Source organism: Amblyomma mixtum, chromosome 5 (genome assembly GCF_055824585.1).
Source record: "Amblyomma mixtum isolate Tamu chromosome 5, ASM5582458v1, whole genome shotgun sequence".
Lineage (NCBI taxonomy): Eukaryota > Metazoa > Arthropoda > Arachnida > Ixodida > Ixodidae > Amblyomma > Amblyomma mixtum.
In genome coordinates this window covers 190,278,580-190,291,459 of record NC_143016.1, presented here as the reverse complement: position 1 = coordinate 190,291,459, position 12,880 = coordinate 190,278,580, and the positions used below count along the sequence as shown (strand labels likewise).

General features: G+C 50.0%; 3 non-coding genes and 2 pseudogenes across 3 annotated transcripts; all 5 read left to right on the top strand.

The window, feature by feature from the left end:
- Positions 1-5,133: 5,133 nt before the first annotated feature.
- Positions 5,134-6,073, top strand: LOC149345231 (uncharacterized; annotated as a pseudogene).
- A 3,680-nt stretch (positions 6,074-9,753) lies between these two features.
- On the top strand, positions 9,754-9,835 carry TRNAS-CGA (transfer RNA serine (anticodon CGA)). The gene has a single exon. It is a non-coding gene; the product is annotated as a tRNA-Ser (tRNA).
- An 88-nt stretch (positions 9,836-9,923) lies between these two features.
- On the top strand, positions 9,924-10,005 carry TRNAS-CGA (transfer RNA serine (anticodon CGA)). Its single transcript has one exon. It is a non-coding gene; the product is annotated as a tRNA-Ser (tRNA).
- An 88-nt stretch (positions 10,006-10,093) lies between these two features.
- TRNAS-CGA (transfer RNA serine (anticodon CGA)) lies at positions 10,094-10,175 on the top strand. Its single transcript has one exon. It is a non-coding gene; the product is annotated as a tRNA-Ser (tRNA).
- Positions 10,176-10,317: 142 nt separating this feature from the next.
- Positions 10,318-11,342, top strand: LOC149345227 (uncharacterized; annotated as a pseudogene).
- The last annotated feature ends 1,538 nt before the right edge of the window (positions 11,343-12,880 follow it).

The window sequence follows — 12,880 nt, the reverse complement described above, 5'->3', positions numbered from 1 at the left end:
GGAAGTGCAAGTGAAGAACCGCCGCTGTCTAGTTATCGACCCAGCAAACCAAGACGTCCGTGTAAAGCTACACTGGCTGCTGCACAACGTGCCCGACGAAGATGTGAGGGTAGCCTTCGCCCCGTACGGCAAGGTGAGCGAAGTCACCAAGGAACGGTGGCGCGTCCAGGGTGTCGCCAGCAAGGGGGCAACGACGCGCTTGGTTTCATTGAAAATGAATCCTGGCGTGAAACTGGAAGACCTCCCTCACGAAGTCAGGGTTGGCGGTGAGCTGGCTCTCGTGGTTGTACCGGGCAGAGCTCCGCTGTGTCTGCGCTGCCACGGTACTGGGCACATTCGCCGTGAGTGCAAAGTTCCAATGTGCGGCGCCTGTCGCCGTTACGGACATGAGGATAGCAGCTGTGTACGTACGTACGCGAGCGCTGCCGTCCCAGTCAACAATGACGTCTCATCCGAGCTTGTCATGGACGAGGCTGACGCGGAAGACGCTGCAGCAGAGGCAGGTGACGGAGCGGAGAAGGAAAAATCCCCGGCTGTATCGACTCCTGGAACAACCGCAACCGCGGAGACGCTCAGCAGTAAGCTGCAGCAACAGGAAGCGCCGCCTGCAGATGTTAAGACGTCAAAGAGCGAAGTCCGCTCGGGGAGTGGGGCGTCAGCTCCCGTCGTTCCCAACATGCTGAAAGCATGAAAGTGACGGATGCGTCAACCAGCAACCAGGGAGGAAAGCGACCGCACGAGCACAGTGCGAATGGAGAGCCTAAGGCGAGCGAGGGCGACGAGCCACCGCCGAAGACTGTTGGTGTGAGGCGAGCGACGCTGAAACCGCGGCCGAATATAACCGCCGATCAACGAGCGGCGGCTAAGCCGCCGCCTTAGTTGAGTGAGTGCGTTGTGTGTGGCTTCTGTGGACGCGAGATGGCCTTTTTTGGTGACGGACTGCATGGGCTGGGTTTCCAGTCCGTACGCATGAGGCAGAGGTGCAAGAGACGTTGGAATACCGGCACTGTACCCATCGAGCACCATGGACTAGGCAAGTCGCCCTCCGCCGTCGCCTTGTGTCCTCAGGTACGCACCATACGGCTCCTGTACCTAAACTAGATGGCTTCTACACCTGTTGGAGCGTTGCACATTGCAACAATTAATGTCAGGGGACTGGCTTCCAAAAAGCGTCAGTACCAACTAAGCCGGTTGTTCCTCGATAATGACCTAGACATAATAGCCCTCCAGGAGACCAAAGTCGAAGGACAGGAACAGACGGACCGTATGGTGCAGTCTTTTACGACACGTTACGACATTTGTGTGTGCCATTCGTCTGGCACATCGGGGGGTTGTGCTGTCTTCATTAGGAATTCCATGGGGATTGTCGAACAGAATTTAACTGTGTGTCAAACTGGCCGTTTGCTTGTAGTTGATTTTCTTTATTGCAATTTACTGTGGAGGATCATATGTGTGTATGCCCCTAACAAAGAGAACGAGCGCGAGGAATTTTTTGAGCGTCTTGAACAATACGTATGCTGTGAGCGGTTAATTGTGCTTTTGGGTGACTTTAACTGCGTATGTAAAGCAGAGGACAGAACTACAAAAAGACTTGTCCGCGACAAAAGTGCGGAATCGTTGAATGCGCTTGTACACGAAAATGGTTTAGATGATGTTGCTGAAGTTCTTTCGGTAGCATCGCATTTTACTCATTTTCAGGGTGAAAGTCACGCGAGATTGGACAGAGCGTATGTTTCCCTTGATCTTGTTCCTTTGTGCAACAGCTACGAGGTGAAAAACATGTCTTTTACCGACCACAGCTTAGTTACGTTTACCCTGGGGAAAAAAGAAAAGAAATCTAGTTTCTCGTGGGACCTTCGGAAGTTTAACGCACAGCTACTCGAGGCTGAACGTTTTGGTAGTAAAGTTAATGAATGTATTAAAGCATTGCTATCAGCAGAGCCTGGAAACTGGGTAATTAGATGGGAAGACTTCAAACAGCAAGTGAAAATGAACGCGATTGAAAGAGCAAGCGTTATTTGCCATGATAAACGTGTTAAAGAAAAGGAACTACATTGCCAACTTGACTTCCTCGTAAGCCTGGAAAGTTCCCAGCCGGGAAGATATAAGAAGGAGATAAGAGAAACAAAAAATAAACCTGAGATTATCGGAAAAAACAAGTACACAGCTGCCGTGATAAGGGCGCGTGCGGAACGTCTATGGCTTGACCAAGTGCCTACTAAACGCTCGCTTAGTGATGAAAAGAAGTACGCGACTCAAAATGAAATAAAACAAATCAGGTACAGAAACGAGGTAACGAACGATAGCAAGGTGATTCAGTTAGATTTTGTTGAGCAGTATAGGGAATTGTTTGGGCGCCGTCAGCTTGAAGAAGAGGGCTTTACAGATACGTTCTTGTCTCATATGCCAAAGCTTGGAGATGAAATAAAACAAGGGCTGGAGGTACCAATCAGCGCAAGCGAAGTGGGAAGAGCAATCGAAGAGCTGAGTGCCGGAAAATCTCCAGGTCCTGATGGCTTAAGCAGTGATTTCTATGAGTTTCAAAGCCGAACTCACCCATGCTCTGCCCTGCGTCTTCACCGAAATTTATGAAACAAAGAAAATGCCACCGTCATTTAAAACAGCACACGTGGTTTTAGTGCCCAAGAGTGAGGACCAGGCAAAACTACTGTCCGTTGGTGCTTATCAGCCGATAAGCCTTACCAACGTGGACTATAAAGTGTTTATGAAGGTTCTTGCCAATAGACTGCAAAAGGTTATAAAGGGCCCAGTAGGGCCGCACCAAACGCGCGGTATTAAAGGTCGCACCATTGGAACGAATGTGCATATTGCTAGAACTGTTCTTGAATGTTGCGATGCGTTCGTGGGACGAGTTGCCATGATGCAGCTAGACCTGGCGAAGGCCTTCGATCGCGTGTCACATGAAATTCTTTTCGCCGTTCTAGAATATGCTAACGTGGGCTCTGTAATATTGCAAGGTGTACAGATGGCGTACGAAAACTGTGTTACGCGTATTATAGTGAACAAACAGCTTACTGAACCTGTGCCTGTCTGTTCCTCGGTCAGGCAGGGCTGCCCGCTCTCACCTCTGCTCTTTGCGATCTATCTTGAGCCTTTTCTGTTATCGCTGTTACACAATGATGGGATCTGCGGTTTCACTCTTCAGTCGGTGCAAGTAAAAGTGCTTGCTTACGCTGATGATACTGCTGTTTTTTGCGCGGACCAAGAAAGCGTTAAAGAAGTTGTCAAAGTTGCGCGGGCGTATTGCAAAAAGACCGGGTGCGAAGTTAACTGGGACAAGTGCATCGGATTTTGGCACGGTTATTGGGAGAGCACACCCGCAGTGTTTGCTAACATGCAATGGACGACCTCCCCTGCGAAGTATTTGGGGGTACCCTTAGAGCACTATAAAAACAGTACAGAGTTGTGGATCGAGGTAACGCAGAGTGCAAGGAAAAAAGCGGATGGATGGAGAGGACGTGACCTTTCTGCTTTCGCGCGTGCAAGTGTGTGCAATGTATTTTTAGTAGCCAGAATTTGGTATTTGTTGCAGTTCTTGCTCATCACCCGAGCAAACGTGCAGAAGCTCCATAGAGTGTTTGCTGTTTTTATTTGGAGCTCGAATTGAGAGCGAACTAGTCGAGCTAATCTGTTCCTTCCGGTCAAAAGGGGTGGCCTTGGACTTTCCAATTTGTTTTTGAAACAAGTTGTCTCCAGATTTTTGTTTCTGCGTGATCAAACCGATCCTCTGTTGCGCACAATGTTGCAGGTGCGCTTAGGCAGTGTGCTACCGGAATTTGTTGTGTCCAGTTGCCCAGCCACGAATCGTGCTGTAACTGGTTTTTTACGTGAAGTCGTGGCTGCCTTTCACATTTTGAGCTCTCATTTTTCGACAGAGTATCTGGCTGCTGTACCCAGGAAAAAATTGTACAAGGATTTGTTAGATATCTTTATACCTGTACCCTTATACCGATCCTTTTACTGCGGAGGCCCAGGCAAAGATGTGCTAAATCGAGTTAAGAAGGTGCCGGTAAAACCGAACGTCAAATCCTTTTTCTTTAAACTACACTCTGGTACCCTTCCGGTGAAAACATGGCTAAACGATAAAGGCATTTTCGTACCATGGAACGTCGACTCCACACTGTGCAAAAAACTCGAGACCATCGAACATGTGTTTATCGACTGCTGGGACCCGGTTTTCCACTGGGACATCTTGCAAAGAACTTTAAAAAAAGAACTACCTGTTACAACTTACGGCATCCGGTTTCTGCCTATAGAAAGTGTCGAAATGTCATATGACATGGTTATGCTACTGGGCCTCCACAGCATCTGGAAAACGAGTATGGCGGCTAGGCACGCAGACGCAAATGTACGACCAGTCAGAGAAAACTTTATAGAATGTGTAGCCTCTCTGAGAGATGTTCTCCGCAGTCAACCTCAGCCACCGGAGTGGGTGGCAGTTATGGACAAACTGATCGACATGAAAAAGTTTTAATCCGTCGCCTCAGCCAAAGTTTGGCTAGCGATTTTTATTCCTCTGCATGTTTTGTTTACCGGCAATAAAGAAAAAAAAAAGTCGTGGCGGAGTGGTTAAGGCGATGGACTCGAAATCCATTGGGGTCTTCCCGCACAGGTTCGAATCCTGTCGGCTGCGTGTCCTAATTGACAGGCTCATATTTTTTATTCGCATGCAGGGCATACCTACAAAAAGAGGTTCCTAATGCACTGTTCCGAAGACAGCCGCAGTCGTGGCCGAGTGGTTCATTCTACTTCCGGCCACCGAGCGTGACGGACGCTTGTAGAATGGGCTCCACTGGAGCAGCGATTGCGGCCCGTGCCGGCCGCGGAAACAGGATTGCTGAAACTGCTGATAACGAGTATCAGGTTCTTTTGCCAACTTTGCCTACCGGACGGCTGGTGTTAAACACTGTTTTTCTTCATGGCGATGTGCGACGGCGGCCTTTCAAAGTCGAAGACTTCCGCGACGCCCTGGTCAAGAACGGAACTCTCCCTGACGTGATAGCGGTGGGGGCGTACCAGGTTAACCACGTATAGGCGGTGACCCTCAGCACTCCCGAGGCAACCAAGCGGCTGCTCGCCGTGAAGGAAATGCGAGTGAAAGGGGGCCGGTGCATGATCATCGACCCTGAGGAGCAGCACGTCAAACTACGGCTGCATTGGATGCTGCCCGGCGTCGATGACGAGGACATCAGAACGGCATTTGCAGCGTTCGGAAAGATCACCGCAGTGACCCGCGAAAGGTGGCGAGTTCAAGGAATGACTGAAAAGGCCTCTACTACAAGGACTGTTTTATTGAAGATGAAGCCAGGCGTAACAGTCGAAGACATTCCTCATCAGCTGAGGGTGGCGGGAGAGCTTGCGCTTGTGGTTTTGCCTGGTAGGCCAATGCAATGTCTGCGCTGTCGCGGCACTGGACACGTACGGCGGGAATGCAAAATTCCTCGCTGTCAGAAATGTAAGCGATTCGGTCATGGTGAGGCTGATTGCATTCGCACCTACGCATCGGCCACGGGATGCGTTGCAGGACGAAAAGGCGGAGCTGCAAATGGATGCCGCTGAAGCTGAGGAGGCGGCTAAGGGGGCAGGGGGAGCGGAGAAGGCAGCAGCAGCCACCGTCTCCTCACCTGCTTCCGCGGAGGACACCGAGACGCCCAGCGACCAAGGGAAGGAGCCTGAACTTCCAGGCGCCGCGGCGACCGAAACGGCAGGGGACGGCGGATCTGCAGGTGCTTCAAAAACCGAGGTGCCCGAACCTATGTGCAGCGACGAGGGCAGGGATGACGGCGACAGCCGCATGGCGACCGTTAGTGCTCCCGTCAAGCGCCCTCACAATCTGACTCTCAACGAAGGGACCAACGATACTACCACCACTGCAGAGGAGCCTCCAACGAAGGCTGCGCAGGCCCGGAGGCCTGCATTCAAGCCACGCCCCAACGTTTCATCTGAAAGACGAGTCGCCGCAAGTTCACCTTTGCGGCAAGGCCACGGCGACCGACCTGAGGACCCTGGCGTCACACAAAGCGTCTGGCGATACGCTGGACGTGAGAGGTAAGCGCCATGCTCTCGGTCTCTACACCTTTTTGTCGAAATGGCTCCGCTATGTTGTCTGAAAATAGCCACACTTAATTTAAGGGGGTTGGCGGGGAAAAGAAAACAGAGTCAAGTATATCGACTTATAACAGACTGTGACATTGACCTTTTGGCGGTACAAGAAACTAAAGTAGACGGGGAGGAAGAGACCGGGAGCATGGTGCAGCGTTTCACGTGTAGGTATTACGCAGTAGTGGCTCATGCAGTTGGAACGTCGGCTGGGTGTGTGCTCTTCGTCAAAAAGCTGCCGGGCCTGGTTGTTCAGGCTTATGCAACATGTTCTCATGGACGATTTATTGTGCTTGATTATGCTTACATGAATGTGGAGTGGAGAATGATCTGCCTTTACGCACCTAACAAAGTTGACGAGAGGGCAGCCTTTTTTGGAAAAGTTGAGGAGTACTTCACTGTCGAAAGGCAAATGATCGTCATGGGTGATTTCAACTGTGTCTTGGCTGCGCGTGACAAAACAAGTGATAGAATATTCAGAGACATAAGTACCGAAAGACTGTCCGAGTTAGTGGGAAAATGGAATATTGAAGATGTGGCTGACTGTTTAGAGGGTGAGCGGGATGTGCAATTTACACACTTTCAGCGTACGAGTCACGCACGTCTAGACCGTATTTATATGGCGGTAGACCTGCTGCCAAAATGCAACAATTACAAGGTTGAACCTGTGCCCTTCTCGGACCGCTGTTTGGTACAGTGTAGGATAGGAGCAGCAAAACGGGACAATGCTTTTAATTGGGACTTGTGGAAATTTAGTGATAAGCTGTTAAAGTGTGAACGTTTTTGTGACAATATAAAAGAAGAAATTGGCAAAGTAGAGCCAAATTCAAGACAAAAGTTATGGGAGCAGTGGGAACTATGTAAGCAGCAAATTAAAATATACGCAATTGAAAAGGCTAGCTGCTTGAAAAAAGAGGAAAAAATAAAGGAAAAGGATTTAAGAGAACTGCTGCGGAAACTAATTGAGCAGGAGAGTAAAGCTCCTGGTAAGTGGATTGAGGACGTAAAGAAAATTAAACAAAAGCTTGAAGTTATGGAACAAGAGCGTTATCGCGGTGCGCTGGTGCGTGCGAGAGCCGAAGAGGCGGTTTTCGGTGAAACACCAACAAAACGAGCATTGGGCATGGAAAAAGCACGGGCTGAGCGCAATAGGATTGATAAACTTGAATGGGGAGGTGTCGTAGCAGATGACGAAACGCATATAAAGCAAGCTTTTGCTGAATTCTATCAGGCGCTTTTCGCAAAACACGACGTAGACATCGACACATTCAAGGGAAGGTTTCTAGGAGCGATGCCAAGATTAGATGACGAACAGAAACAGAGATTAGAGGCACCAATTACTGAATCCGAAGTGCAAACAGCAATAGGAAATTTAAACTCGGGTAAGTCGCCTGGACCAGACGGTTTAAGTGCGGCTTTCTATAAAGCCTTTCATCAAGACATTTCCCCTTTGTTAACGGTACTCTTTAATGACGCATACGAATTAAAAGCACTACCTCCTTCCTTTGGCGCATCTTACACTGTCCTAATTCCGAAAACGGAAGATAGTGAAAAGTTAAAGCATGTTACAGCCTACAGGCCGATTTCACTTACGAACGTGGACTACAAGATATTCATGAAGGTGCTAGCAAGGCGGTTACAAAGCGCAATGAATGTGATAGTTGGTTCTCATCAGACGTGCGGCATCAAAGGTCGTTGTATTGTGTCTAATATTCATAAAGCAAGATGTGTTCTTGAGTGTTGTCATATTACGAACAGTCCTGTTGCTATCCTTCAGTTAGACCTGGAAAAAGCGTTTGACTGCGTGGCACATGAACTTTTGTTTTTAATTTTGGATCACGTGAATGTCGGGTCAGTCATCAGGAAGGGAGTGGCCATGGCGTACCGAAACTGCACAACGAGACTAATAGTAAATAAGAGTTTGGGCGCCCCCATAAGCGTGAAGCGTTCGGTGCGCCAAGGCTGCCCCCTAAGCCCTCTTTTGTTTGGTGTATACACAGAATCCCTGTGTTTGAGCATAATACAGAATAACGGTATTCAAGGTTTTAAGTTAGAAGCGACAGAAATTAAGTTGCTGGCTTATGCGGATGACGTAGCTGTTTTCGCTACTGATTATGAGAGCATAAGGAAGGCCATTGATTGTGTTCGGCAATTTAGTCAATCGACAGGAAGTCGAGTCAACTGGGCCAAATGTATTGGCTTCTGGCATGGTGAGTGGCCAACCACTCCTGTTAACTTTGCGAATGTGTCCTGGGTGACGACCTCAGTGAAGTATTTAGGTGTCCCACTGGAATGCTATCGAGATAGCGAACCGCATTGGAAAAGGCAGCTGGAAGACACCCGTGCAAAAACTGACAAGTGGAAAGGGGCTATGTTATCTACATTTGCCAGTTTGTGGTACGTGATGCAGGTACTGCACTGTTCGCGAACTAACGTGCAGAAACTGCACCGCATCTTTGCAGTGTTTGTCTGGGCCTCGAGCTGGGAACGATGCAGCCGGACAAATTTGTTCAGAAGTGTAAAAGACGGAGGACTAGGGCTCGGCCATCTGTTTTTGCGCCCAATCGTCAGCAGATTTTTATTCTTTCGAGACGCGAGTGACCCGTTCTTGCGCACAATCTGTCAAGTAAGGCTGGGCCATGCATTACCGGAATGGATTGTTGGAACAGATAACATTCAAGGTCGTATTTTTGGCTACACCAGAGAAGTGGTTATGAGTGTTAGATTTTTAGCTGCTCGTTTTTCGCAGCAGTACCTCTCTACTGTAAAAAAGAAAACACTCTATCGGGATTTACGAGATGTTGTTCTGCCTGAACCACTGTACAGGGCCATATACCGTGGAGGCCAGGGCGCTAATGTGTTGAAGAGGGTGAAGAAAATGCAGGTACCAGCAGCAGCCAAAAGCTTCTTTTTCAGATTACACACAGAAACACTGGCCGTGAAAGCGTTTATGGAGAAAAAGGGAATGTTTCTTCCTTGGGGTTCAGATTGTCTGATATGTAAGAAGCCAGAGACAATCGATCATGTATTCTTGCACTGCTGGGAAGGCGTCTACTTCTGGGACGTCTTGCAAAGAACGCTGAAGAAAGACTTGCCTCTAGACACGTATGGAATACGGTATCTCCCTCTACAGAACGAAGAGGGAGTGCCTTATGATGCAATACTGCTGCTGGGCCTCCACGCTATTTGGCGCTCACGAATGGCTGGATACAGCTGTGAACCGGATGCGAGGCCTGCACGAATTTACTTCCGCGAGAGTGTGCACTGGTTTGTCGAAATACAGAAAACGGCTGCTCACGTTCCTGAGTGGCTCTCGAGGGTAGAGCCTTTGGTGTCCTTAAAGGACTTTTAGCATGACGATGCCTGCAGCAGACGGTTGAGTGTGAGTACCACCTGAAAGGGGTACAATGTCAATTTCCTTTAGTGTTTGTGTACCGTGTCGGAGCCCGGCAATAAAGAAAGAAAAAGTCGTGGCCGAGTGGTTAAGGCGATGGACTCGAAATCCATTGGGGTCTCCCCGCACAGGTTCGAATCCTGTCGGCTGCGTGTCCTAATTGACAGGCTCATATTTTTTATTCGCATGCAGGGCATACCTACAAAAAGAGGTTCCAATACACTGTTCCGAAGACAGCCGCAGTCGTGGCCGAGTGGTTAAGGCGATGGACTCGAAATCCATTGGGGTCTCCCCGCACAGGTTCGAATCCTGTCGGCTGCGTGTCCTAATTGACAGGCTCATATTTTTTATCCGCATGCAGGGCACACCTACAAAAAGAGGTTCCTAATGCACTGTTCCGAAGACAGCCGCAGTCGTGGCCGAGTGGTTAAGGCGATGGACTCGAAATCCATTGGGGTCTCCCCGCACAGGTTCGAATCCTGTCGGCTGCGTGTCCTAATTGACAGGTTCATATTTTTTATTCGCATGCAGGGCATACCTACAAAAAGAGGTTCCTAATGCACTGTTCCGAAGACAGCCGCAGTCGTGGCCGAGTGGTTAAGGCGATGGACTCGAAATCCATTGGGGTCTCCCCGCACAGGTTCGAATCCTGTCGGCTGCGTGTCCTAATTGACAGGCTCACATTTTTTATTCGCATGCAGGGCATACCTACAAAAAGAGGTTCCTAATGCACTGTTCCGAAGACATCCGCAGTCGTGGCCGAGTGGATTCCACTTCCGGGCGCCGAAGCGAACGAACGTGTGATGACGGGCTCCGTTCGAGCGGCTACAGCGGCCATGTCTGGCCGCGGAAACAGGTTTATGTCAACTGATAGTGAGTACCAGGTCGTTCTGCCCAGTTTGCCTACAGGTCCGTTCGTTGTGAATACAGTTTTTTTGCACGCGGGCGTAAGTGCTCGCCCGTACCGGGTAGAAGATTTCCGCGACGCCCACGCTCAACAGTCGGTGCTCACCGAGGTTATCGCCTTGGGGCGTACCGCATGAGCCATGTTTGGGCTGTCACGTTCAAGGACGCTGAAACGGCGAAGAAGCTAGCCAGCATTGGTGAATTGCAAGTGAAGAAGCAGCGCTGCCTCGTCATCGACCCGGCCTACAGGGACGTCCGCATGAAGGTGCACTGGCTTCTCCACAGTGTACCGGATGAGGACGTACGCGTCGCCTTCGCCCCGTTCGGCAAAGTCACTGAAGTCGCCCGCGAGCGTTGGCGGGTCCAAGGAGTGACCGACAAGGGCTCTACCACCAGGCTCGTGACACTGAAGCTGAATGCTGGAGTGCAAATCGACGATGTGCCCCATCAGCTAAGTGTTGCAGGTGAGCTGGCCCTCGCGGTTGTGCCGGGCAGGGCTCCGCTCTGCCTTCGCTGTCGCGGCACGGGTCATATACGCCGCGAGTGCCGCATCCCACGGTGTGGTGCCTGCCGGCGCTTCGGACACGAAGACAGCCAGTGCGAGCGGACATATGCCAGCGTCACCGGACTGGGGAGCAAGGAGGATACGTCCGACTTGCTAATGGATGAGGCGGACGTCGAGGAGTTATCGTCGGCGGGAGGCAGACAACCAGCGCATTTGCCAACGGCAACTCAGCCTCAACTGCAAACTACGCAGGAACCTGTCGTGGTGGCAAACGCCGAGGAACAGCAACAACCGCCTGCCCAGGACGTCGTGGCTACGCCGAAAGGCGAGGAAAAAAAGCAGCCTGAACCGCACGTGAGCGACGACCACACCGCGGCAGAGAAGCAGAGAACATGGACACGTCCCGTGAATCAGTGAGTCCCGCAGCCGGGAAGCGGACGCATGAAGACACCACCAGTATGCTGCAGCAGCGGGACGAAAGCGGCGGGGACGAGCCGCCGCAGAAAACGCCAGGTAGGCGGGCGTCGTTCAAGCCGCGACCGAACATTCCGGTCGACTCTCGGCAGGCGGGTAAACCGCCTCCGTAGCTTTGTGTTGCCTTCGTCACAATGGGAACGGGGGGATTTCTGAGCTCTATGGCTGTGTCGATGTGCCGTTTTCTTTTCGTGTCGAGCAAAGGTGCTGTTGGCACCAAGGTTCTTCCTGCAGGCCCCAGTGTATATTTTGTTGGCAGACTTGCGGTGTGTATATGGGCACACAGACCTGGAGAGCGAGAATTCTTTCCGGGGATGGGCACCATTCCATTGTGTTACCATGGCTCTTAATCTCGGGCAAATGCTACGCGTAGCAACGTTAAATGTCCGGGGGCTAGGTGCAAGAAGGCGACAGTGTCAGCTAAGCCGCCTTCTTCTTGATAAAGAATTACACTTAGTTGCCGTACAAGAGACGAAAATCGAAAGCCAAGAACTGACCGACCGAATGGTGTCCAATTGCCGTACGCATTTCGATGTATGCGTTTGTCAGGTGAATGGTAGATCAGGTGGTTGCGCCCTTTTCATCCGTCATAACTTGGGGATCTGTGTACAGTCAGTGTTGTCATGCTAAAGTGGTCGCCTTTTAGTTGTTGATTTTGCTGTTTATGATTTATCTTTCCGTGTCATTTGTGTCTATGCACCCAACGTTGAGACCGAGCGTCGATCTTTCTTTGAACGTGTTGAAGCCTACCTTAACTGTCACAAAGTGTTGATATTGTTGGGCGACTTTAATTGCGTATGTACAATGGATGATCGCGCTAAACGCACACGAGTTCGGGACAAGAGCGCAGAAGTATTAAGTGCCCTGGTTCATGATTATGATTTAGAAGACATTGGTAGCGTATTGACGAATGGTACACGTCCTCAGTACACCCATTTTCAACGTGACAGCCACGCGAGATTAGACAGATTATACGCATCACCCGAACTGGTTTCTTCATGTGCAGCATATGAAGTGCAACCAGTCCAGTTTAGTGACCACTGCTTGGTAACTGCAACGTTTGGAAGAAGGCAAAACAAAAGTCGGTTCAACTGGAATCTCTGGAAGTTTAACGTGAAGCTTTTGGAAGATGATGCATTTGTTAGCGCAGTAACGGAAGAATTAGAGAAGTTGCTCACACTGGAGCCAAACCAGTTCGGAGTTGAATGGGAAGAGGTTAAACAGAGAGTTAAAATAATAGCCATCGAAAGAAGCAGCATTATTAAGTTCAACCATAAACAAAACGAAACAAAACTTCGCCAGGAACTAGAATTCTTGATAAGCATGGAAAACATTCAGCCCGGTAAATGTACTGAACAAATAAGGCGGGTGAAAACACAGCTCGAAACTATAGACACAGAAAGATACAAAGCGGCAATTGTACGAGCAAGATCCGAGAAACTGTGGGCGGGAGAAACGCCAACAAAGCGCGCACTATCCGA